This window comes from Sorghum bicolor, chromosome 7, assembly GCF_000003195.3.
Source record: "Sorghum bicolor cultivar BTx623 chromosome 7, Sorghum_bicolor_NCBIv3, whole genome shotgun sequence".
Classification (NCBI taxonomy): domain Eukaryota; kingdom Viridiplantae; phylum Streptophyta; class Magnoliopsida; order Poales; family Poaceae; genus Sorghum; species Sorghum bicolor.
This window is the reverse complement of record NC_012876.2, coordinates 4951135-4979074: the sequence shown is the minus strand read 5'-3', so window position 1 is coordinate 4979074 and position 27940 is coordinate 4951135. Positions and strand designations below refer to the sequence as shown.

The window sequence follows — 27940 nt, the reverse complement described above, 5'->3', positions numbered from 1 at the left end:
CTCGTCGGTGCCCAGTCATATACGCCGGTCTTCTTTAACACAGACGTGTGTGAGTTGCCTTTGCCTCGTCAGTACCAAGCAACGATATGGCTAATCCCGTTAATAGAGACGTGTAGATGGACTATTGACCTCGCCTTGCTGGCACTTGGCTAGAGTTCTGTCTAGCCTCGTCGGTACTAGACGTAGATGAATATATAGTAGAAATCCACCAAAGAATCAATTAGCGGTAAAGTATTGCTTGGAGGTGATTTCTCATCATGAGATCAAATCGACAACTTACCAGCGTCACTCCATTAACTCGAGCGTTACATCAAATTTGGTCGCAACGACTTTTATATGTAGGAAGAGGACCATGCAAATGCCTCGTCAATTATTGAATCTCGGATTATAATCAGGCCAATACGACCTCTTCGCAATTGCAAAGATACTAGGGAGTAGGCCAATACGACCTCTCTGTCGCTGTAGAAATAATAAGGATTAGACCAAAATGACCTCTCCGCCGCTGTAGAAATAATAAGGATCAAGCCAAAATGACCGGTCCGACGCTGTAGAAATAATAAGGATCAGGCCAAAACGACCTGTCCCCCACCGTAGAAATAATAAGAACCAGGCCAAAACAACCTGTCCGCCGCTGTAGAAATAATTTTTAATAAGAATCAAGCCAAAATGACATGTCCGCCGCCGTAGAAATAATAAGGATCATGCCAGAACTACTTATCCACCGCCGTAGAAATAATAAGTATCAGGCCAAATAAATGACCTCTTCACCGCCGTAGAAATACTAAGGATCAGGCCAAAACGATCTGTTCATCGTCGTAGAAATATTAAGGATCAGGCCAAAACAACCTTTCCGCCTCCTAGAAATAATAGAGCTAAAAAAATAGCTCGAAGTAGATACATCATATGAGCAATTGCTCTTGTTCATCTAAACTTGTTAACTCATCAGATTAGACATTCACCACGGAACGCGACAGCAGACATGATGAGCTGTGTTTGGTGTAGGTGTGATTGGCGAGACTAGCGGCAGGGCGTCGGCAGCTGCAGGCGGTGGCGAGGAAATTTGGCAGAGGTTGGGGGATGCGTATGCTAAAGCAATTTGGCAGAGTGTTTCGGCAGCGTATATGCATGGGCGAGAGAGAACTTGGGAGAAGCTGGGCGTGAATACGTGCAACTACCGAGAGCTTCCCTGTTCGCCTGGGCTGACCTATATATAGGGGCAGGGAGGAGGTGATATTGACCTCCTCGCCAAGTAACCACGTGTTAGATAGAAAAAAGTCTGTTCCTAACCAAGCGGCCACGAGTCAGGAATCGGTGAGTCGTATCCAACCAAGCCCAAAATCAGCTGGCATATATACGTATACTAGCAAATATACACATACGACGCGCACATGTGTATGAAAAACTATTTCAAATACAATGAGAATATTAATTGAATTATCGATATATCAATTTGTGTATATGCCATCAACAATTAATATAAAAATATTATATTAAATTACTTATTTAATCCATAAAATGTTAAAGACATTTATAGGAGTGACACCAGTCTAGGTGAGGGCCAACGTTTACACCGTCAATTTCTGGTAGGGCAGTCATGGTGGAGTTGTCGTTCAGCTATGACACCGTGCGTTCTTAGACACAGTTCTAAACTGGCCATAATATGATAATGATTCCACCATACTAAGGCCTTGTTTAGTTCCAAAAAGATTTCGAATTTCGGTACTATAGCATTTTCGTTTTTATTTGACAAATATTATCCAATTATGGACTAACTAGGCTCAAAAGATTCATCTCGTGATTTACAGTTAAACTGTGTAATTAGTTTTTGTTTTCATCTATATTTAATACTTCATGCATGTGCCGCAAGATTCGATGTGACAGAGAATCTTGAAACTTTTTGGATTTCGGGGTGAACTAAACAAGGCCTAATACGATATAAATATATTAACTCATATACTGCTGCATGCTTTGTTTTTGCTAGTGCAGTTAAAAGTAGATCAACCAGAACTTATGAGTTGTGCGCAATCGAATAATTTGTCTGAATAAAAATTAAAATAAATATAAACAAAAAATAAAATAAATATAAACATTATAGAACCGTAAGAGAAATTCAAATAAATGTTTTGTTTACTAGCAACACTCGATTTTTCTAATTGTGCGATTGCCTCTATAGGTCTATCTTGCCTCGCGTCCATCTTTGGAAATCGCAGCACGCACGGGCGGTTGCTGGGGATGATATGTGCCTGCTGCATGCAGTTGCCTGCCCGCCCGCCCGCCCGTAGCATGCATCCGGCCGTGGCCAACTGGCCGCCACAGTTACGGAAACCGACCGCTCTATTATTGTTTTCAAAATCTAGGAGGAATCCTAGGTTATTATAGAACCGTAAGAGAAATCCAATCTAATCATGCGATTGCCTCTATAGGTCTCTGATCTTGCCTCGCGTCCATCTTTGAAAATCACAGCACGCACACGCGGTTGCTGGGGATGATATGTGCCCGCTGCATGCAGTTGCCCGCCCGGCCGATTTTTTTTAATTTTTAGTCTAAATTCGAAACATATTTCAAATTTGATCCGGGTTCAAAAATATTTTAGAACTAGGCCGTTTAGCTCCGCCACCATGCATGGAGGGGCAAATGAACTGTACCCCGCCATGCATGGCAGCGAGTACAGCTGCCACGTGGCATGCAGCACCAAAAGCTGCTGACGTGTACCCCGCCATGGATCATGACGGGTTAGGCATACCCGCCCCCATCATGACGGGGTATGTCCAGGCTTACCAAAAGCCATGAGCTGACTCCGCCCGCTCTTTCTCTTTGTCTCCTGCATCCTCCAATAAGGCCTTTTTTGGTTCCAATTTTTTTTGGGACATTGACACTGTAGCACTTTCGTTTGTATTTGATAAATATCGTCCAATCATGAACTAAGTAGGTTCAAAAGATTCATCTCGTCAATTGCGACCAAACTGTATAATTAGTTTTTATTTTCGTCTATATTTAATACTCAAATGCATGCGTCTAAAGATTTGATGTGATAAAAAATCTAAAAAATTTTGCAGCACAACCTGGCATGCATATTCCATCGGCAAGACCAACCCGAGCAAGTGACAGGACATGCCGACAAGACGTGACACGAGCAGGACAGTGGACCGCCGCGCCGAACACTCAACAAGACCTGACATCGCCTGCTGAGCATGTGCCAGGGCGTTGCCTGCTGTTGCAGCTGGGTCAGCATAGGCTGCTGGTCTAGGGCCTTGTTTAGTTCCTTTCAAAAAACTCTACATTTTTCAAAAATTTTTGTCACATCAAATTTTTAGACACATATATGAAGCATTAAATATAGATAAAAATAAAAACTAATTGCACAGTTTATCTATAATTTGCAAGACAAATCTCTTAAGCCTAATTAGTTTATAATTGAATAATATTTGTCACATACAAACGAAAAGTGGTACGGTAACTGTTTCCTAAAAATTTTTGGAACTAAACAAGGTTGTACATCGCGTGCAGGTGCTGCTCCATGCCCCGCCATGATGGCGGCGGGGTTGCCAAACCCGCCATGATGGGTGGCGGGGTACACTTCGCCACGTATCCCGCCACATCAGCAGACCCCTGGAGGTGCCAGGCCAGGTGGCACCTTGACCCCGCCGCCATGCATGGCGGGGTACTGTTCATTTACCCGGCCATGCATAGTCGCGGAGCCAAACGGACTAGTTTTGAAAATATTTTTGAAACCGGAATCAAATTTAAAATATGTGTTAAATTTGGGCTAAAATTAAAAAAAAACTCGCAACATGCATCCGGCCGTGGCCAACTGGCCGCCATAGTTACCGGAACCGACCACTCTATTATTGTTTACGAAATCTACGAGGAATCCTAGTCTCTGATCTTGCCTCGCTTCCATCTTTGGAAATCCCAGCACGCACAGGTGGTTGCTGGGGATGATATGTGCCCGCTGCATGCAGTTGCCCGCCCGCCCGCAGCATGCATCCGGCCGTGGCCAACTGGCCGCCACAGTTACCTGAACCGACCGCTCTATTATTGTTTTCGAAATCTAGGAGGAATCCTAGGTTAGGAGTAGGGATAAAAACGGGTCGGATATGGACGAATATTATCGATATCATATTTGTTTTGATATTTGTGATCAAATTCGGATTCGAATACGGATAATATCAACCATGTCAGATAAGATACAATTAGATGTCGACATTATAAATATACGATTTAAGTATTTGGATACGGATACGGTATCGGATGTTAAATATCCGGACTCAGATACAGACAGATCTAAATCCATCTAAACAAATTCGGTCTCGAATACGGTCGGAAAATATCTGTACCATTTTCATCCCTAGTTAGGAGGAATCTTATATCTTATATCATATTAGATCACGGATGATAGAGGGCTCATATAGCACGATGTTTAGATCAAACGGTTATTAAAGAGGGGGGCTCTCTCTAAAAAAACTCACTCTTTTATAATGTGATGATGTGATATGATGATGATGTGATGATGATGATGATGATACACGTACACAATCCATCTCTAACCAACCGACCGTAAATCACCAGGGCAACACCAACTTAGTGTATATACATGCACACATACACGTATTTGACCATGAATTATTATATTATTAAATTCCATGCACTTTGCATAAGTAGCCACCTTAAAGCATCTCTAAGGGTTATGCATTTTTAGTTTTGTATTTGTGTGAATTTGCAAAGTCCCAAATGAATTTGCAAAGTTCCGAAAGGTATGATTTCCAACCGTTTTGCATTTTGCCAAGTCCTTTTTTTTTGCCGTCTTTCGCGCGCCTCGTAATTCCGTTGCCGCCAAATTTCGTGAACGCCGCCGCCAATCGCGTGAAGTCCATCGAACATCCAGCGATTTGAAGTCGTATAGTATCCGATTCCATCCATTTGATCAAATCTAAAAAAAATACAGCAAACTTTTACAACAATTAATGAAGTAAACATGGCCAGAAGATCTATCCGATAACTATACAATTCATGCCTTCGTCATACTGAACAGCAAGTGCCGCCTATCTAGCAAACTCCGGATCGAGATAGTTTGTACAATTTCAGATGAGGAAAACAAAGCAGTTATACAAAACGGAACAGCATGAAGAATTTGGCACCTCTTGTCGATGTTTAGCCGAATGCTATTTTGATGTGATGGGTTATACGTACTCCTGAAAGAAAGCTCCACACCCTCGGTTCTGCAAGTTATTACATCTTTTTTGTTAAAAAGAAAAATATCTCTATTACTAATCAATACAAGTGCAGCTTCCTATTTGATGACAAATTCTATTCATTTGAGGATCAAGTTGTGTGTAATGCTTTGGCAAGAATACAGAATCTAGCAATCACTCACGTATCGTATAGAGTTCTCGGAGATCAGAGCCGGGATAGTTCCATACCGAATCCCAATACCTGCAAGGGAAGGGACAAATTTCTGAATGGCAGAGAGGAGAACGCAGGCAGATAAAAGAAGAGCCAGAACACAACTGTAAACCCTACAATCTGTCCTCGTCCATATACCCATAGACGGCACACAATTCCCAAACCGGCCCATCCCCAAACCCTAGGAACCCTAGACCGCCATGGTACAGGAAACGAGTTGGGACAGATTGGGATCCATGAAGTTTACCTTGCTGGAGGAGGGGAGATCGCGCGAGGTACGTGAACCTCTCAGCCAGCTTCGCGCGCCAGGAGGGAGGGAACCGTCTTCGCGCGCCAGGAAGGAAGATGTCTTCGCGCGGATGGGAGGAAAACTTCGCGGCAGGAGGGAGGGAGTCTTCGCGCCAGGAGGGGGAAGACTCTTCGCGCCAGGAGGGAGGGAGATCGCACGCGCGAGATCGCGCCCAGGAGGAGATCGCGCGCTCCAATCCGACGTGGACCGACCGAATACGTGAATGCAAAGCTCGGAGGAGGTAGGCATATATGCAAAGCCTCAATCTCTATTTGCCAAGTTTACCAATTTGCAAACCTCAATTGCAAAACCATTGGAGGGGTACTTTCTAGTCTTTTTTGCAAATTTGTCAATGCAAAGTCTATTTGCAAAGCCCTTGGAGATGCTCTTATGAACATGTGCCTTGCGTATTGCTTTTAAATACATTATTATTATTATTATTATTATTATTATTATTATTATTATTATTATTATTATTATTATTATTATTATTATTATTATTATTATTATTATTATTATTATTATTATTATTATTATTATTATTATTATTCTGTTACATAAAATAATCATCAAACAAAAGAGATACCTGCTGTTTGATAATTTGGCGTCCACATCCAAGATATGCATGACGAGGGCGTCCGCAACATTCTTTTGGCCGCGCCGACCATTGACATGCCTATGGTAGTTTAATACGACAATGTGTATTTCATCAAGATTCTTGTTGCGCATGAATATTCACGTAGTTATTTTAGGCCAATAATTATTCGTGATCAACTTCTATATATTTCATGGGTCAATCCAGAGATCATTGAACGACATATTCTTTCTCATTATATGGCTCCAAATAGTAGAGCCGCATATATTCATATATAATCATTGCATGGGTCGCTTTACATTGACAGCCTATGTTACTTGGCATAGGAAATATTAAATATACTAAAAATTTATCATACACAATGCTCGTCGTCATCTTCGTCTGCATCACCGGTGTCTGGCTCAGCAGCATCTACCGTCTTAGGGTGCACCGCCCGCCTGACCGCCGGAGCAAGAGTTAGACGTCGCCTTCCTCTCATGCTCGTTTCACTATGTGCACATATCTTCCACGTGCACAGCTTTTGCTTGGACCCTTGTAAAAAAAAAAAAAAAGCTTTTGCTTGGACTGAGAACTCGTAGATGTGTGTATTATAGGTGGTTCCTACCAAACTGTTATAGGAGAAATGTTTATTGTGATTACCTCCAGATCTTTTTTCTTCTATCAAGATTATATTATATATAGAACTTTTAGAATACCTTTTTGTCTTGTAGCGCGTATTACAAGGATTGATATAGGATCATTTTGATCCTTTGGACACAATAAGAATGTAAGATTCTAGAGTATACAATTATTTGAGATACATATGCATGGCGTGGGTTATTCTTGAAGTCGCAAATAGACAAATAACTCGTCTTGCATTCCTCGGTGAGGTTAGAGAAACTGCCCCTGATCGCCCCATATTCTAACACCAACGGCAACGACAAAGGCTAGAGTGTCATATGATGCCCGGTAGGCCGTCATACGTGTGTCTCGAGAGGACAGAAGATATAAAAAGGCAGAAATTTGATTGTTTGTTGCCTGCTAAACTAATATAGGCCTTGTTTAGATGCGAAAAGATTTTAGATTTCACTACTGTAGCATTTTTGTTTGTTTGTGGTAAATATTGTCTAATTATAGACTAACTAGGATCAAAAGATTCGTCTCGCGATTTACAGTTAAATTGTGCAATTAGTTTTTATTTTCGTCTATATTTAATACTTCATGCATGTGCCGAAAGATTCGATGTGACAGAAAATCTTGAAAATTTTTTTGGTTTTTGAGGTGAACTAAACAAGGCCATAATTTGCCACCTGCGTGCAAAAGCATGACAGGAAAGGAGAGGAAGAAGACGAGGACTAGGTAGGTTAGTGCTCGGCCGCTGGTCATTGGAGAGACCACGACTCCGTCTATTTGGCTGGACTTCTCTCCGGCTCCGACTCTGGCTTCGTCTTTAGAAAAGTCCTATTAAACTTTTTTAAAAAAATTATTTTTAAGTAAAAAGTACCGAAGCTGTTTTGGTAAAGCCATAAATTATGACTTCTCCAAAACAGTTCTGGTTATTTCAGAGAAGCCCCTCATCAAAAGTCATGCCACACACTCCCTGAGGAAAAGACAGAAACGACGGCATGGTTGTGCTAGTTTCTATGCGGGCGGCATGGTTGTGCTAGTTTCTATGCGGGCAGACAGCGACAGGTAAGGAGATGGAAACGACGAAGGTATTGGTAAATTGTGCTCTCGCTCGCCTTTGGTGATGCCGACATGGAGGGGAGGCAAAGGTAAGGAGCAAAAGTTTTATTGTTCACTGTTTGTCCCATGACTATTACTATCTCTTCCATTCCAAAATAAACACACATCTCAGTTTTTGAGAAGTCAGATTTTTAAAAATTTAACTAAATTTATACATTATGATGCATAATACTATCTCTGTCCAAAAAAATACAACTCATTTTTGAGAAGTCAAATATTTTGAATTTTGACTAAAGTTATATAAAAGAGCATTAACAATCATATTGAAAAAAAGGAAAGATAGCAAGAGATTTGCCTGGAATTTTAGCAGACAAGGTATTGTAAAATAAGTATCATTAGATTTTTTTATATAATATATTTTTATTTGTTGATGTAAATGCTAATACTATTTACTATAATTTAGTCAAAGTTGAGTTAGCTTGACCGGCGCGGATCCCATAATTGTATTCTTCTGTGCACAAAGTGAGTACGTACTATCAAATGGAGCATGGAGTATACTTTCATAATAAACTTATTTGAAGATACTACTATATTTTACAGTTGTAATTAAATTTAAGAAACAAGATGTGTATTTTACTGTGCTTTGTCCGACGACATTGTTGGCTAGGAAGGAGAAAGAAACAATGGCAAAATAAACGAAAATGAGAAAGGAATATGGTAGATTATTACTACCCTTCTATTCCAAAATAAACACATATCTTATTTTTTGAGAAGTCAAATTTTTAAAGATTGACTAAATTCATACATTATGATGCATAATGCTCCCTCCATCCACAAAAGAATAAAATTCTTGTTTTTTTAAAAAAAGTCAAATATTTTGAACTTTGACTAAAATTATATAAGATTAACATTCATATTACAAATAAGTTTTTTTTAAAGGCGGCAAGAAATTTGCCAAAATTTTATTAGACAAGGTATTGCAAAATAAGGATCATTAGATTTTTTATATAATATCTTTTTACAAATTTATTTAAAGATGTAAATGCTAATACTATTTGCTATAAACTTAGTCAAAGTTGAGTTATTTTGACAGACATAGATTCTATAGTTGCATTATTTTATGGACGAAAGGAGTAAATATCATCAGATTGAGTATAGTGTATACTTTTATAATAATATGAAGATATAAATGCTGATACTATATTTTATAGTTATAGTTATAGTTAAATTTGAGAAACGAGACTTGTATTTATTTTGAAAAAGAAATACACGTCTCGTTTTATACCATCTCTTTTTATAGTTATAGTTAGTAGTACACTGTTCTCGTCTTCGCAGGACGAACAAGGAAGGAAGGAACGAATTAGAATATGGATGCTAGAGGTTGGACCGGACATCAACACACACATGCATTCCCCACTAGCCGGCCAAATCGCTGGCTGAGAATAGATGTTCTACGAGAAACTATGCGAACTAGCATCGAAATTGTCGCTGTTGTACGGGAAATCGGCATGCCCGATGGGGAGGAGATGCGACACTGGAATGCGGAGGAGATGGGAGATGGGGTGTCAGAGGATGGGGGTGCAATGCATGCGACAATAATAGATGCGGAGGAGACGGGGATGGGAGCCGACGGAGACGGAGATGGAGAGGCGGATGCGGATGCGGTCGCGGTGCTTGCTCCGTCCGTGACCAAGAGGACAAGCCTCCAGAGTTTTTTTTTTCCCACCAGCCTGCGCCTTGTTTAGTTCCGAAAAGTGAAAATTCGTTTGTTTGTGACAAATATTATCCAATCATGGACTAACTAGGATCAAAAGATTCGTCTCGTGATTTCCAGCTAAACTGTGTAATTAGTTTTTATTTTCGTCTATATTTAATGTTTCATGCATGTGCCACAAGATTCGATGTGACGGGGAATCTTGAAAACTTTTTGGTTTTCAGAGTGAACTAAACAAGGCCCTGGACGTCTTCTACTGAGAGTGTGAGTAGTAGCTGTTAATTAGAGGACTTTGGAACAAGGAACAGAAGAATAGAAGCGCTGGAGGTTGACATCAAACGCAGAGTTACGGAATAGGAGTAGAATAAGACGTGTTGGAGTGGACATCAACGCACACGATGTCAGTCAGCGGTGACATCATGGGCGGGCGGCGGCGACCTCGCGACGCGTCTTTTCCCGGCCCGTCCTTAGTGATCTTAACTGCATGCCAAATGTTTTGCTGTGCTGCTTCGCCTAGCACCAGCCATGCCCGATGAGTATATATATATATATATATATATGCGCCCGGCCCGTGCTTGGCTCTCCGCCGCTCCGCTCCGCTTCGGCTGCCTCGTGGAAGGAATCAAGCATCCATCCATCCATCTGCTACGGTAACAAATCTCTTTGCTGCTGTGTGCTGTGTTACATGCATGGGGGGATGCCGGACGCAGTTTGAGACAGATCTGTTTGCTTGTCTTATAAAGGCTTGTTTAGATCAAAAATTTTTTTAGATTTTGACACTGTAGCACTTTTGTTTTTATTTGACAAACATTGTCCAATCATGGAGTAACTAGGCTTAAAAGATTCGTTTCGCGATTTACAGACAAACTGTGTAATTAGTTTTTATTTTTATCTATATTTAATACTCCATGCATGTGCCACAAGATTCGATGTGACGGGGAATCTTGTAAAGTTTTGGATTTTTTGGTGTATTTAAACAAGGCCTAAGCTATATTTTCTCTACCAACCAACAACATAAAAATCAACAAATAGTTCAGATAAACTCAGCGTCCTATAGCCTGCAGGAGAAAACTGCAGACAACCCCCAAGGGCAAATTGTCCACGTTCACATCCAGAGAAAAAGAAAAAAAAAACCACTCCAGCGTCATATTTTTTCCCCATTGATTAGCTAATCTTGATTCATGCCTGTCATACCCTTCTTTATGGATGCTGCATTAATGTTTTTCTTTATGAACAAAGGAAGGCGATTCTAGCACGTTGACTGCTTTTAGCTTGTTTTTGACGTGATTCAGTGTTAAGGTGCGCAAGAAGATGAAATCCGCTACAATAGGCCTGTTTGTCGTCTCCACAGTCGTCGCAATCGCCGTCCCCCTCGCCACATCCGTGGACTCCCTGGAACAAGATCCCCTCATGATGTGCTTCGCTCTAGCTCTGTACATGGCCTTCAACGGAGGCATCGGCCTCATCGTCCGCGGGTGCACCGACGGTGAGCCCGCCGCCGCCCAAAGCGCCGGCGTGGCCTAGCCACCACCGTCTCTGGCTAGGCCTAGGTAGGGCGCGCCTCTTTTGCACTTGTGTCACAATCTGTTGGGTTAATTAGCCGGCAGCCGCACTGATGAGGTTGTTTTCAGCGGATTATGTCTCGAGTGCAAATGAGTCGCGCCACACCTAGGCAGACAGTGCTCCTCCGGTGCCTAAGCTGGTTTTGGCAGGTGGAGTTCTTTTGAGTTAACCGTCTAATTAGCGTTGGTCCTGCCTTTTTTTATCGATGCTGATTTGACAGTTAATCACAAGAGAATTCCACTTTCCAAAGCCATCTTAGACACCAGCGGAGCATTACCTGCCCGGGTGTGAAACCTTTGTCAAATTAAAGATGGGCAAACTACTAATGTGGTTGTGTTATTGTTGCAGCATGCATGCGGTTTTCTACCTTTTCCTTTTTGTAACTATTGTTTGTGATGAATTGATGATGTTCACCTTGTTTATTTGATTTTTTTGATCCTTTGATAAAATAAGGTACTATTATCATAAGACATGTTTACATGAGCTGATAGATGGTCCATAATTTTTTGGATCATCGCAAAATTTCTCATCATATATAAATTCTTCGTCGTGCTCGGTTGGCAAAAAAAAATTACATTAATATAATATACACAAAACATTCTGTATAACAGCATGTATGGATTACTCCCTCCATACTAAAAAATAAAGTCGTTTTAGACAGCGAATAACTTTGACTTCTTGTTTTTATAAAAATATTTATCGAAAAATGTTATATGTATATTTTTATAAAAATATTTTTCAAAATAAATCTATTAATATGGTTTTCATATTTCCAAACTTAACAACTTAAAAGTTATTAATAATTTATATTTCTAATGTTTGAAGTCTTGTCAAAACGATTTTATTTTTTTTTAGTATAGAGGTAGTATGTGCTAGAGATATGCCAACGTCAGTTAAAGAAGACGTTAAAATAGAAAAGTAATCGCACATGCCTCCTTTAAACAAATCCAACCAAAATACGTAGTGGTCGTTTCTGAAAAGAAGAAAGATTGAAGAACATTGTTTATGTTGGAAAGTCGTCACAGCTCTTTAAACAACGTTGACTATGGCCACAGCTCTCCATGTCTTGCCTCGTCTGCAACGGCCGCCTACCTTTGTAATGATCGATGATTGTTGAGCTTCCAGGCTCTGGCGTAATAGGCCGGCCTCTTTGGAACCGATTAAAATCCAAATGACCTGCGATGATTTTGATCCTTATAACCACATCACTTTCATCACCGTGAGAATGAACTGAGATCGAGATTTTACATACCGCGGTCGTGCACCGCGGCTCGCCCACCGCACCGCGCGGTCTCAAACGAACGAAACAGGGCCCATATGCTTTGCCACTGAAACTCGCCAGCAAAATGGCTCCGGCCCTTGGTTTGGTTGGACGATTTGCCCATTGTTAGACAATGCTTCTATTCGCTTAAATTTATCTGTCGAATCCATTATAATAACTTAGCAAATAAATTAGCTAACAATACTTTTAGTCATGGTTTTTTAGACAAGTGAATGGACTCAACGACAGCATGATAATAGACTGCAAATAATGTTTGTTGATGATCAATAGTGTAATTTTGCGATTCAGATTTAATGAGTATACTTGTATAGTTTGCTGGAAGCCTTGAGCTGGTGTAGTCTAGTGCGCTAGTTTTGGACCAAGTTCTCTTTCGTTTTTCTAGTGCGATATTTACTTTCTCAATTTTCAAACGATTGAGCAGTGCTCTTGTTTTTTTTAAAAAGAAAATCTAACAAAACAAGCCGGTACTAGGAAACATGTAGTACTCATTTCTGACCAAAAGGCTTGGCTGATTTGAAGTAGGGGAACAAGAAGATGGCTTGGAGAGGAGCTTCTTCTTCACCCCATGTTGAGCATAGGGAAAACGTAGAGGAGGTGGACGTTCTCCGGTGGATCTTCTCGGGTTAGGGAACAATCTTGAGGTGGGATTCTTAGGTGGAACCTCCAACGTTCAAATTTGCAGTGATTATGCAATATTGTTTGTGTCTTTTCAATAACATTTTTGGTAAAAAGTTTGTCAGATTTGTCATTGATAAATTATTATAGATATTCCCTCCGTTCCAAAAAAAAAGTAATTTTAGCCTTCAAAATGTGTCCTGGATAGAATAACGCTCTGTATATACTGACTTCGTAAGCCTATCACCATAGCTAGAACCAAGTGTTCTTATCTGCACAACAATTAATGCAGCTGAGTAGGGATGCATAGGTCATTCTTCTCTTTCCTTAGTACTTAAACGTCTATTTTTCTGGAGGGAATATGCAAGAACAAGAAAGCAAAAATGGACCATGCTGCAGCTGAGTTATTGGACAGTTATGAAGTTACATAAATAATTAAATAGGACCAAAAGAACCTTGATTAATATTCAATCCATCCTCAAATTGGAGCCTACTAAACCCAGATGCCAAAATCAAAGTTAATATATCATATGACTAAATTGTTGGCATGCCAATGTTGGTCTCCTATCCTCTACAAGTTGCAACTAGAAAGACTTAAGCCTAAGATCTTCCAAAAATGATGCTGGCAAGGTCCTTGTCATAATATTACAGTTGTTAGATACATAACAACTGATGATTTTTAGGTATGTTGTATTTACAGTTTTATTAGCATGTATGTGTATTATAAGATCTAAGTCTAATATTTTCATTATATATGATTCTTTAATAGATATAAGTCAGTGTGTGTCGCACGTGTATTTTCACTAGCACTATCTATAAGGTTCAACTCTACATACAGATTATTCTAAATAAAAAACTCTACATACAAATTTCACCAAAGTTGAGCTAGAATTATCTCGCTTGTTCACATAATTCACAAATCTTTAGAACTTTCCTTGCAGCTTCCCTTGAACATGCATAGCCCAGCTCGCGGTTACCTTATTTCGATGGAACACCTAATAATAAACTCATGGGCTAAGCAACGGGAACACGGCTTGGTCCATGCATCAAAACAGAAGGAAATCCATCGCATCATCAAAAAGTCAAAATAGCTGCGCAGTGGGCACTCTTCCTGGCAGCTTCCCCCCGACCGCTCATAAAAGATAAAAATGTTATAGAAATTTAATAAATAATTAAATATATATCAATTTATCAATCATTATTTATTTTTTATATACAATATTTATCATGAAATTATAAATTATATGAAAAATCTTACATCATTAAAGAAATAGTTATTAGTGTCAAAAAAATTTATAGGACAACAAATATGTTAGGTTTAAACTAAATTATGAAAATACTAAAATTAACCTAGTTTTTATGTATCACTAATAATATTAAGTTAATCTAAAAGTTATTTATTTTATAGACTAAATTCAGCTAAGCTCTCACCTTATAAATAATGCGGAGGACGAACCAAAAACCCAATCACTTTCGCTTCATTGCTTCCAGCTTCCCCTCCTGCTCTGCTTCGCTCCCCGCTGTTCGCTCCGGTTCGAACGCCTCAAGGAATCATTTCAAGGATCCATCCATCGATTCGCTACGGTAATAACAAATCTCTCCTTGGGTTGGGTGCATGAGCTTTTTTGCTGCGGTATGTTGGGAGGGTTACCTACATGGGCGTGTCCTCGCCTTCTCGGTGACGCAGTTTTGGGCGTTCATGCATGGTGGGGGTTTCTTGGGGAAAGCTCTCTATGTTCATCGTCTACAATAAATAAGCACACAAGGCAGCAGCATCTTGCTCTCCCACATTCCAATGCAATCCGCCCAGCTTCAATCCATGTCCTGTTCACAGCAACCAGGTCCTAGCAGCACCCTTTCTTGTTTCCTTCATCAGGCACGCATGCAAGCACCAACCAAATCACCAAATTGCAGCACAGGCATGAAATCCTCACTGACAACCAGTTCACCACCGCGCCCGGCACTGTTTGATCCCTGCAACTCAGCGCCACGGCGCTGCAGATCGATGCCAATCTCGTCGTTACAGCAGTGTAACGGCGAGGTTAAAGGAGCATTACTATCCAAATCTTGATTATTGCCTGTCTCATAACCTCCTTTCTGGATTCTGCATTAATTAATACTATTTTTGTTTATGAAACGGAGGCGAGCGATTCTAGCATGCTGACTGTTTCTACCTCGTTTATATTTTTTTTTTATGTGGATTCAGTTCAGGTGCGGAAGAAGATGAACTCTGCTACAGTTGGCCTATGCGTTGCCTCCATGCTCGTTTCGATCGTCGCCTCCCTCACCACAACAGCGGTCCAGTCCCTCGAACAAGATCCCCTCATGAGATGCTTCGCTCTAGCACTCTGCGTGGCTCTCCACGGCGCTGTTGCGCTCATCGTCCGCGGCGTGCGCCGGCCGTGAGCCGGCGGCCGGCCCACAGCGCCGGCGTGGCCGCCTCTTTTGCACTTGGGTCACAATCTGTTCGTCGGGCCAGCCTTATTGTTGAGATAGTTCGATCAGCTCTTCGCTTGGCTGATAAGCCATGATAGAAAGTACGATAGAATTAGCTGATAAGTTGATCAAGCGAACAAGTTGGCGCCTCTGGTCTAAGCTGGCTTTGGCAGGTGGAATTCTTTTGAGTTACCTGTCTAACTAGCGTTGTTTATGTCCGTGTCGATGCTGATTTAACTGTTAACCTCAAGAGAATTCCGCTTTCTGAAAGCCACACTAGCGGAGCACCGTCTGACCGGGGTGCCGAACCTTGAGCAAATTAGAGATGGCAAACTAGTAAGGTTGTTTATTGCTGTGTGCTTTTTGTGCCTTGTTCTTTTGTGTAATTGTTGTTTGTGATGCTTCGTTTGTTTGATTGATTGTGGGTCTTCTGATAATCCCAAACATGTACGAGAGATATATCCTTCGTCGGCTCGTCGTGCTCCGTTGGCACAAGTTATTTTATGTCAATATAGTAAATAGTTAAATATGCAAACATCCTATATAAAAGCATTCATGGATCAAGTGCTAGAGATAACTTTAGTTAAGAAAGACAAAAAAAAAGTGTAATCGCACTTAAGTCCTCTATAAATAAATCCAACCAAAATATAGTCAAGAAAGATTGAAGAACATTGTTTATGTTGGAAAGCGAGCGTGCAGGGGTGGTCCGTGGCCCCACACGAGACCGTCAGCATCAGTTGCTTGAGGTGGTTGTTGACAACCGAACGGGCCGAACCTTCTTGCAAGACGCCGACCCCTCCATGGACCCACGGGAACCTCGATGCCAAATGGGAGTGGGGATGTTTTTGTCAAATGACGGGTACCAGTATTGGGACCTGTTTAGTTTTTTAAAATTTTCTTTTCATCTCATCACATCAAATCTTTGGATATATGTATAGAGCATTAAAAAATATAGATAAAAAATAATTAATGACATAGTTTGCATATAATTTGTAAGACGAATTTTTTGAGCCTAATTAGCCTATAATTACAAACCAATTGCTAAATAAAACAAAAATGCTACAGTAGATAAATCTAAAATTTTTTGCGAACTACAAGGCATGAATACCAGTTAGCTAGCTCTTTTCTGGTGGTAAGGCCAACCTCAATGGAGGTTTCATGACCAATCCATATTTTAGAAACAGTGTAGAAGAGTTTCGCCTCTATAAAACTCTCTATACTCTCATAAAACTCTTACTATCTCTCTCTTTATTAATACGTTGTCATCTTAGTATATTTAATGTACATAAAACTATGATGAAATAACATTAAGACTGACCTAATGCACCCCATCCGTGTGTTTAATGGTGTGCTCGTCTCGGACTTCCAAAGAAAGCAGAAACCAGATATCAGAATGGAGTTTTGCTTTCATGTGAACTCGTTAAGGAGGCATAATGTTCCTCAGGAAATAAAAGATTGTTTTCCTTTGTTCTAAACACGCTACTTGTTTCCCGTTCCAGCATTTCATTTCCTTTGAGATTTCTATGAAAATCCTTTGATCCAAACAACCCTTTAAGGGCATTTTAGTATTTGACTCCCTAACCCAATTCCACCAATGGATGGAGTCGTTGTTGCCTGCGTCGCCGCCTCTAGGCAGTGGCGGAGCTGGCGGATTTTGACACTTAGGCCTGCTATAGTGAACCAATGAAGAATCTAAAACCGATCTAGCATGCATAACGATGGTTCACGAAAGCCGAAAAATCATATGCATAATTTAAGAAATATCTTAGCTCCTTGCTTAATGGTATAACAAGCTTTTGGTACAAACATAGAACCACACAAAATAAGTATCTAGGCCTTGTTTAGTTGTAATTATTTTTGCAAAATGGACACTGTAGTATTTTTGTTTATATTTGACAAATATTATCAATCATAGACTAACTAGACTCATAAGATTCGTCTAGTAAATTACATAAAAGTGTGCAATTAGTTATTTTTTATCTATATTTAATGCTCCACTTATGTGCCGCAAGATTCGATGTGACGAGAAATTTTGAAAATTTTTGCAGAATTTTTGGAAGTAAACAAGGTCCTAACTAAATTAAAGATTGTTAAGATTCGAAAACCAAGCAAGAGTAAAAGAGAATTTAATGTTCCTTTTCGTTGCTAAGACTACAAAATTTAGAATAAAAAACAAGTCAAACGACATGTTTGCTACTATTAGTTACTAATTGCTACTCCTTCTATCTCTAAAAACTTTAACTCCTAAAATTCGTGCCAGTTAATTTTTTTAAGCTTAATCAACTTTATAGAAAAAAGCATTAATATCTATGACATAAAATGAGTAATTTATGAGAATATATTTTATAATAAATCTAATGGTATTAATCCGGTACCGTAAGTTTCAGCGCTTTTTCTAGAAATTCGATCAAAGTTTTAAAAGATTAACTTAAAATAATTTAGAAGTTGAAGCTTTTAAGGATAGAGGGAGTGCAAAGTGATACAATTAAAGTATTAAACAATGAAATGGAACAAGAACATGTGAACATAACCTGTATCTTGCTGCTGCCTTGTATGCTATACGGCAACGAACCCTAGAGAGCAACAAGAGCTAGGAATAGGGCGCCGCTAGGGAGCTGTCTCCATTTGCCGTCCTGTGTGCGAACGTATAGCGAGCAGATGTGAGCAGAGAGAGGATGACACAGATGCTACCTAGGGCTGGATGTCTAGCCAGCTCAACTTGTTAGTGGCTCAGCTCATTATGGCTCGGCTTGTCATAGCTTGTTATACAAACGAGCTATGCTGGCTTGGCTCGGCTCATTAGCGAGCTCGTGCTAGTTTGTTTGGCTCGCAAGCCAAATCATAGAAACACAATATAGAGAGACTATAAATTTATAAAAGAAATTGAGCAACAAATAAAAAAACTCGACCGGGGCGATTAAGACTACCGCCGTAGCTTTCAAATTAAGAGTAAAGTGCCTTCTCACCCGGTGAGAAAACCCATGAACCCCACCTCCATCCATACACGGTGGCATTTCTGTCGCCCAAGTAAGAATTGGGCTGAGGCTCCCCAGTGCTTTGGTATGAGGACGGGCGAGGGGATTTTTTAACCTAGCCTAAAATTCGCTTCCAATGGAATTCGAACTCAAGACTTAGGAGGTGGCGTCGGAGTGCCTAGACCAGCTGATCTAGCAACAAATATATCACATACATACTTAAAATGAACTAAACAGTACTTATAGCTTTAACAATTCAACAAATGAACTAAAGTTTTGTCCAGCCAACCCACTATGATCACGATCGTGACTACACTATAGTCATACTTGTAAAGTTTAAGCATCATCTATTTTATGAATGTGCTAGGTTAAGAAACCGAGAAATGTATGGGCATATGGCCGAGCTAATTTTAGTTACTGACGTGATAATAGACTGGCTCGTTATGGCTCGCTACTCACAAGTTAGCTCGAGTTGGCTCGTTATAAACCAAGCTGGCTCATTACAAAACGAGCTAACTCATTATAAAATGAGTCGAGCTTAAGCCGAACTATTAACGATCGAGTCGAGCGAGCTAGCGAGTTATGAATTTTTCGTCCAACCTTAGCGCTACCTTGCTGGGCTTTGGCTGACCATGCCTTCAGCCATGTGTACTGGGCCGGGTATATGGGGATTTCAGGCCACGCCTAGAGCCACGGCCCTAGTGGCCCAAGGCCCATAACAGCCCCTGCCTCTAGGTCACCGGCTCGCGGCCTCACCAACTCGTATGCCTTGCCGCCTCTCTGGGTTGGCGCCAATCGCATGGTCGATCGCCCTCACCACCACCCACTTTTGTAGGGTGATAGGGCCTGCAACGACAAACCTCTGTGGGCCTCCAATGCCACACCACCGCCAGCATCTCACATCACGTTGCGCCGCCATAGGCCTCCCGTCCCAAGATCTCTCATGCATGCGTGAGGGTCGCCACAATCTAAAAAGGAAGCTATGTTTTGAACCCGTTGCAAGTTGGTGAGGCAATTCCTAGAGTGGCTCTCCTTGGTGACGTACTGCAACTGCAAATACTTTTTTGTTTTTAAGACATACTTTTTCTGCTAGCCAATAGTGTTTTTCTCTCATAATAAATCAGCGAATAGTACTTTCAGCCATGACTTTTCAGACCAACAAACAGACTCTCCTTAACGGTGTTTCAAGGTCGGCACTGTTGGACACCGTTGTGGCATCTGTGCTGGGTTGTGGGCATAGGACGGCTCGGATCCTCCGGCGGTGGTGAGGAGTGCATGACGGCTCACCTCTCTGGTTGGTGGACGACATGTGGCGCAGCGCGTGTATTGAACAGAGATAGAGGTCAAACAAGGATAACAAAAATATTATTGTACCCTTTAAATTTAATTTAAAAATAATCCTTTTACCCATATGTTTTTGGTTCTGGACCCACATGTTTCAGATTTCAATCCACTATTTAAGTTCTTCTATACATTGGTTCTTCTTATGGATAGCTTGAAACATGCCATTATAATTTTTCATCAGCTTAAATTGTGTCATTCTCTACGTATTCGATAGCGTTAGTCCTACATGCAGGTGACTAAAGATCTATGTATTCCCGTATGTCCCAAAATTCCCCTACAGCTTCTCTCCCTCTTCTAACTGATGTGTGGGCCCCACACATTAGCATCTTCTTCAACCTCCAGTCCTCCAGCTCCTCCATGTACTACTTCTACCTCTACCACAATAGGTGCACGCTCTCATGGTTGTGTACCGGTCGTGCGCGTCGCTATTGCTTCGTCCTGCTGCTAGCAGAGGCAGCGGCTGCTACGAGGTCAAGGTTGAAGTTGACGTCCAAGTCCAGGTCCAGATCCTCCAAATCGAAGTCCTCAAACGTGAAGCGAAGCCGGGCGCAGTTGCCCCCGCGGCCCTCCCCACGAACGCACATTTGCGTAGGGGGCGTTGTCGTGCCAAGCAATGGCCTAAGCATCATCGTGGCCTCGCCACCACCAGCTTCGAAGACCACTCGGTCTGGGTCAGCCATGGCCGCCGCGGGCCGCCCTATGCCGCGCCTCCCCTTCCCCCACGCACCTGCATGTGAAAGCCCTAGTTTGGTTTTGGATAATTGATGAAACCCTAGTACTAACCTCTATACTAAGTGTGTGTAGACTTAATGAGGTTGGTACATGCCAAGTGATGGAGTAAATGATGATCATGGTGATGATGGTGATGACCATAAGGTGATCAAGTGTTCAACTTGGAAAAGAAGAAAGAGAAAAACAAAACCCTATGGAGATCAAGGCAAAGGTATTACTTAGGGTTTTGGTTTTGGTGATCAAGACACCATAGAGGGTGTGATCACATTTAGGATAGATAGCCGTACTATAAAGAGGGGAATTCTTTGGCTAAGCGGTTATCAAGTGCCACTAGGTGTCATTGTTCTTGTGCATGCATTTAGAACCTAGTGAGCTAACTTAACTCCTTCGTAGAAAATAATTGTGAAAATGCTAACATACGTGCACATGTTGGTTTACACATTGTGGTGTTGGCACACTTTGAGAAGAAGGTGGAGTTTGAAGAGTACAGAGAGGATGGATTCAGCGCTTTTTGAGAAAATGAAGTGCATATTTTCTATTGCGCCGATGGGAAAATTGGAGAAGTCGTGGGAGTGTTCACTCACCGGACGCTGGCCACTGAGGCACCGGACGCTAAGTCTGTGCGTCCGGTGTAGTCAGTGCCTAGCTCAGCTAGGGTTAGGCACCGGACGCCAGGCACCGGACGCAGGTTGGAGCGTCCTGTGTTCTAAGTCCGGTGTCCACGTGTTTTGCAATGCTCCCTGGGTTTAAGTCCGGTGAGCACCGGACGGTCCGGTGCTCAGCGTCCGGTGACCCCACGAACTTGCAGACCTCTCTGAGTTTAGGACCGGTGTGTACCGGACGCGTCCGGTGCCAACTTAGGAGCATCCGGTGCTCTGCAGGTTACCGTTAGACTCTGACGCAAGAGTTTCAAAAGGCAACATGTGGCCGTTTCTGGAGCACCGGACGTAGGGGTTGAGCATCCGGTGCCTACTGTGTAGCGTCCGGTGACCCCGTAGTTTGCCTAGTGAAAGAGCCAACGACTCTATTTGTTTGAGGGGTCTATAAATACGTGTTTGGCCGGCTTAGGGCTCAACCCTTGGCATTCTAACATACTTGACATCCTTGTGTGCCTAAGCAAACACCTCCCACTCATCTCCTTCATATATTATTCATCTTTGTGAGATTGGGAGTGATTCCAAGTGCATTTGCTTGAGTGATTGCATCTAGTGGCACTTGGGATCGATTTGGCTGCGGTTTTCTTGTTACTCTTGGTGGTTGCCGCCACCTAAACGGCTTGGAGCAGCGGAGGAGCTTTGGCACGAGTTGGTGATTGTTCGTGGTCATCTCTCAGTGATTTTGAGGGGTCTTGTACCTTCTCCGGCGGAGAGCCGAAAGGTAACTCTAGTGAATTGCTCGTGTCATTGAGTTACCTCACTTGTGGGTAGGTTCTTGTGGTGTCCTTGTGAGGACGAGGTTTGCGCTACACCTCTTAGCCACCGAACCACCAAGTGTTGGTCGACACAACGGGGACGTAGCGTGCCAGCAAGCACGTGAACCTCGGAAGAAAAATTGGTGTCTCAATTGTGTTTGATTGGCATTCTCCCTGTGCTTGATTGTTTATATTGGTGATTGGTTCATCCCCTACACGGCGGTATAAATATCTCATTCTATCTTTACTTACCACAAACTAGTGTAATTAGTTTAGTTGCTTACTTTGCCTTGTGTAGCATAGTTCACTAGTGTAACTTGTTGAGACTTAGTTCTTGTGTGTATAGTGTTTGTAGCAACTAGAATTGTTGGATAGGTGGCTTGCAAACACCCCTTTAGAGCTAGAGCAAAAAGCTTCGCTTTGTTATTTACTAACCTCTTGCTCTAGTGAGTTTGTAGAATTCTTAAATAGGCTATTCACCCCCCTCTAGCCATTTTAGGACCTTTCAGCATGCTCCGTGGACACGCACTTGCTTGCATGTAGAAGCAGGCCGCGCTACCACATACATTACCGGCCAAGCGACAAGCGTTATGCGTGATCTGGTCACGACCAACTGGAGGTTGAAGGAGATGCTGACTTGTGGAGCCCACACGTCAGTGAGTAGATGGAGGGAAGCTACAGGGGCAATTTGGGACATACGAGAATTTTTTTCTTAAAAACGCAGGAGAGCTGCATTTCATTATATTAAGAAAAAAAGGGGTAAAGAACCCAAATTACAACACACCCTTAAAACAGATACATTCGCGCCGGTAACAAAAAGAAAGACGACCTTGCTCCTACAACAAATCAAATAATAGCTTGGGCAGGGGTAGTCAAGTGGGATAACCCACGAGCTCCTGCCAAAGTCCACCGCCGACGCTCCTCGCTAGCCGTCTTCAAGGTTTCAGCTATGCTTGGATCCGCTCCATCAAAGACGCAGTTGTTGCGATGATTCCAAGTTACCCACGGTCCCAAAATTATTAGGGAATTTAGCCTTTTGTGTTAAACCAGAAGTTGTTGTACTTGCCTTTTCCCAGCAATCATCGAAAGAAGTGTCAGATGGCTATGGAGCTAGAGAGTGGAGACTGACATGTCTCAAGACCTTTAGACACCTACGCGCACTGTTCGTCTAAACGGCCGTTTAGATCATTTAAACGCCATGTAAACGCTAAATAGTGGTACACTGTTTCTATTTAATTATGTGTTTAGTCCATTTAATTGATCATTTAGTCCATTTAATGGACTGTTTAGCCCGAATAATGGCTAAACGGCAAGTGACCGACTGTTTACCGTTTAGCGTTTAAGAAAACATTGCCTGCGCGTGGGCCCAATACTGTTAAATTCGTAGAAAATGACACGATTCAAACTAAATAATAATAATAATATATTTCCAAATACTAGATGAGTAATGGTGTTTCTCGATACTTACAAAATTATAATGGCACCGAAGAAAAAACCAGCCAAAAAAAAAGCGCAAGCAGGCACCGAGCACGCACTGGATTGGACGTGCCGCTTTCCCACGCGGTTAAAGCCTTGAATTTTTCAAGATTTTACGTCACATCGAATTTTTAGACACATATATAGAGTATTAAATATAGATAAAAATAAAAACTAATTGCACAGTTTGATCGAAATTGACGAGACGAATCTTCTAAGCCTAGTTAGCTAATGATTAGATAATAATTATCACAAACAAACGAAAATAGTACAGTGTCGCGAAATTTTTCGCTTGATGAACTAAGGCCTTGTTTAGTTCGCAATTTTTTTGGTTTTTGGCTACTGTAGTACTTTCGTTTTTATTTGACAAACGTTGTCCAATTACAGAGTAACTAGGTTCAAAAGATTCATCTCACAAATTACAGGTAAACTGTGCAATTTGTTTTTATTTTTATCTATATTTAATGCTTCATGCATGCGACCAAAGATTTGATTTGACGAAGAATCTTAAATTTTTTTGTAAAAACAAGGCCTAAACACGGCCGGCCGAGCCGACTACACGAGCGAGGGTGAGAATGACGCGCACGATGACGCCACAACAGTGCGTCATATACCTGGCGTAACCCCTCCAATCCAGAATGACGTCACAGCAGCGGCATCATCATATAACTTTTGAAAACTTTTTGAATTTCGTTACTGTATCATTTTTTTATTTAACAAATATTGCTCAATAATAAAGTAACTAGGCTTAAAAAATTTGTCTCGCGATTTACAGTATAATTAATTTTTATTTTTATCTATATTTAATGCTCAATGCATATATTTTAAGATTTGATGTGACGAGAAATCTTAAAATGTTTTTGTTATTGGTGGTAAACAAGGCCCGCGTATATCCACCGCCACGCATGGCCTCTCCGATCCACAATGACGTCACAGCAGCGACGTCATCATCATATACCGGGCGTCATATCCGCCGCCATGCATGGCCTCCTGACACGTCACGACGTGGCTGGCGCTGCATGTTTTCAGGCCTCTTAAGATAGACTAATAAAAATAAATTATATAGCTAAACTGTAAGATGAATTTATTAGGTCTAATTAATTTATTATTAACACATGTAGATTACTATAGCAGTTATAACTAATCATAGATTAATTATGCTTAAAGAAAAGATTCAACTCGTGATTTATATTTAAACTATATAATTAATTTTTTTTCATATACATTTAATGTTTCATACATATATCTAAAGATTTGATGTAATGGATGAAAAATTTTTGGATGAAGAATTAAACAAGGCATCAATTACGTCCGGGCCGTGTTTAGTTGATGAAGATAAGAAATTTCATGACACTGTAGTACTTTCGTTTGTTTGTGGTAACTATTGTTCAGCCATGGACTAACTAGGCTTAAAAAATTTGTTTCGTAAATTTTGATTAAACTGTGCAATTAATTTTTATTTTTATCTATATTTAATACTCTATGTATGCGTCTAAAGATTCGATGTGACGAAGAATCTTAAAAAATTTTAAGTTTTGGGGTGGAAGTAAACAATGCCCAATTTTCATAACGGCTGGGCCGGTGGATCATCCTCCTCCTCTGCGGTTTTTTTAATCAGAACAACTTGAATCACATTATATATGTGCGCGGCCATACACACGCAGGCCTTGTTTAATTCCGAAATCTTTTTGGATTTTTGGTATTGTAGTATTTTCGTTTGTTTGTGGTAAATATTGTTCAATCATAAACTAACTAGGCTCAAAATATTCGTCTTGTAAATTACAGACAAACTGTATAATTAGTTTTTGTTTTCTTCTATATTTAGTGCTTCATGCATGTGCCATTTGATGTGACGGAAAATCTTAAAAAGTTTTTGAATTTCAAGGTGAACTAAATAAGGCCGCAGTGAAGAATTTGGAAGTCATTGTCAACACGCAGTACCACCCCTGAAAATTCTGAAAAATATCAAAAAAAAAGGGTATGATCATCAAAGTTTGAACCTCGGTGATAGCGTCCTACTGAATGGCCCTGCAGCCTCCTTTCCCTTACTATGGCCTTGTTTAGTTTTCAAAAGTTTTCAAGATTTTCCATTCCATCGAATCTTTGTACGCATACATAGAACATTAAATATAGACGAAAATAAAAACTAATTGCACAGTTTGCCTGTAATTTGCGAGACGAATCTTTTGAGCCTAGTTACTCGATCTATAATTAGATAATAATTGTCACATACAAACGAAAGTGCTACAGTAGTCAAAACCAAATTTTTTCACGAACTGGACAAGGCCTATACTCTCTCCTGCTGAACCAAAAAAAAGAGCTATGTCGCACTCCCTTCGTTCTAAACTACAAAGACATTTTGCTTAAGAAAAATTATAAAAATAATTTAGCTTTTCTAGATTTGTAGCATTTGCTAGGCACCTAGATATATATTGTATTTAGATACATAATAAAAACTATGGACCTAGAAATACTAAAATATTTTACAATTTAGAATAGAGAAGTATGTTTATTACAAGGACAAATTTCAAAAAATTATCATTCTTATCATAAACTTGCATAAAGTTATCAATATATTTTGATTTCTATGTATGTTATCTCTCCTTTATGTTTTTTCATCTTTCATCTGAAAGGACCATGTTGCAGTGCAGGAAAGGGACCGTACCTGCTTGCACTTATCTTTTACTATAGAGGAAAATTTATGGGTGGTCCTTCAAGTTAGCAGGGAATGTCATCAAATTCCTCTATTTTCAAAATGCTAATTCTGAATCCATAAATTTGGCTTTGGGTGTCATCTATGTCCAAACCCAGTCTGAATGCTGACATGACATGTCGTGGCTCCTACATGTGGGGAGTATATATCAGCTGGTTATATTTCTATTAATTTTTATTTTTTTCTTATGTGGTATGCTGACTTTTTCATAAAATAATTCATAACTTTTTTATATGAACTTGGATTAAGACAAGCTTTATATCAAAATTGTAGCCCTCTGCATAATCTATAACTCTATAGATGCAGTGTTTTTGAATTGAAACTGTTTAGGGTCCCAAAATATTGTTGTAAGGACATAGATTTTAAAATTTAAAATTCAAAATTATCCAACAATCACGGATGTTGACATGATGTATATGAAAGTTATAGTTCTCAATATGATCTTAAAAATTTATATTTGAAAATTTTTTATTTGAAATTGTTTAGTGTCCCAAATATGTGTTCTAAATTTATAGATTTTGAAATAAGAAACTTAGAATACATATTTGGGATACTAAATGAGTTGAAATAAAAACCTTTTTAACTAGAAAGTTATAGATTATATTGAGAACTATAACTTTCATATACATGAGGTTAACCTCCAAGATTTTTTTGATAATTTTAAATTATAAAATCTATAAACTTACAATAGTATTTTGGACCCTAAACAATTTCAATCTAAAAACTTTTCAACTACAAAGCTGTAGATCATATGTCGAGGGCTACAATTTTGATATAAAATTTATCTTAATATGAGCTTATATGAAACTATTATGAATTATTTTTTAAAAAAAGTCAGCATGTCACATCAGTTAAAAATAAAAAATGAAACAGAAATATAACAAACTAACATGTGGGCCCAAATGTAGGAGCCACACCAGCATCCCACGTCAGCATCCAGAATGGATTTAGACCTGGGCCTTGTTTAGTTCCCAAAAAATTTTGCAAAATTTTTCAGATTTCCCGTCACATCGAATCTTTTGACGCATGCATGGAGTATTAAATATAAACGAAATTAAAAACTAATTGCACAGTTTGATCGGAATTGACGAGACGAATCTTTTAAGCCTAGTTAGTCCATGATTGGACAATATTTTATCAAATACAAACGAAAATGCTACAGTACCCATTTTGCAAAATTTTTTGCAACTAAACAAGGCCCTGGATGACATCCGAAGCCAAATTCATAGACTCAGAATTGATATTTTGAAAGTAGAGGGATCTAGGCGGGCACCTCTTACCAACTCGAAGGACCGGCTGTGAATTTTCCTTTTTACTATACATATTCTCTCCTCTCACAAAGAATGCTCAGAAAAAGTCAAATAATTTTGATTTTGATTAAATATATATACAAAAATTTTGATAAGGTAAATCATTGAATATATTTTTATAATACATTTATTTAGATGTAAAAATATTACAAATATTTTCTACTATAAATTTAGGCAAACTTAGATGCACCCAAAAACCCAAAACTTTACAAGATTCCACATCACATCGAATCTTGCGGCACATGCATGGAATATTAAATATAGATAAAAAAGATAACTAATTACACAGTTTACCTGTAAATCACGAGACGAATCTTTTAAGCCTAGTTACTCTATGATTGGACAATGTTTGTCAAATAAAAACGAAAGTGCTACAGTGTCAAAATCCAAAAAAAAATGGATCTAAACAAGGCCTTA

General features: G+C 40.1%; 1 long non-coding RNA gene across 1 annotated transcript; it reads left to right on the top strand.

Annotated features, from left to right (window-relative positions):
- On the top strand, positions 14609-15933 carry LOC110437346. Its single transcript, XR_002455432.1, has 2 exons — positions 14609-14710; positions 15333-15933. It is a non-coding gene; the product is annotated as an uncharacterized LOC110437346 (long non-coding RNA).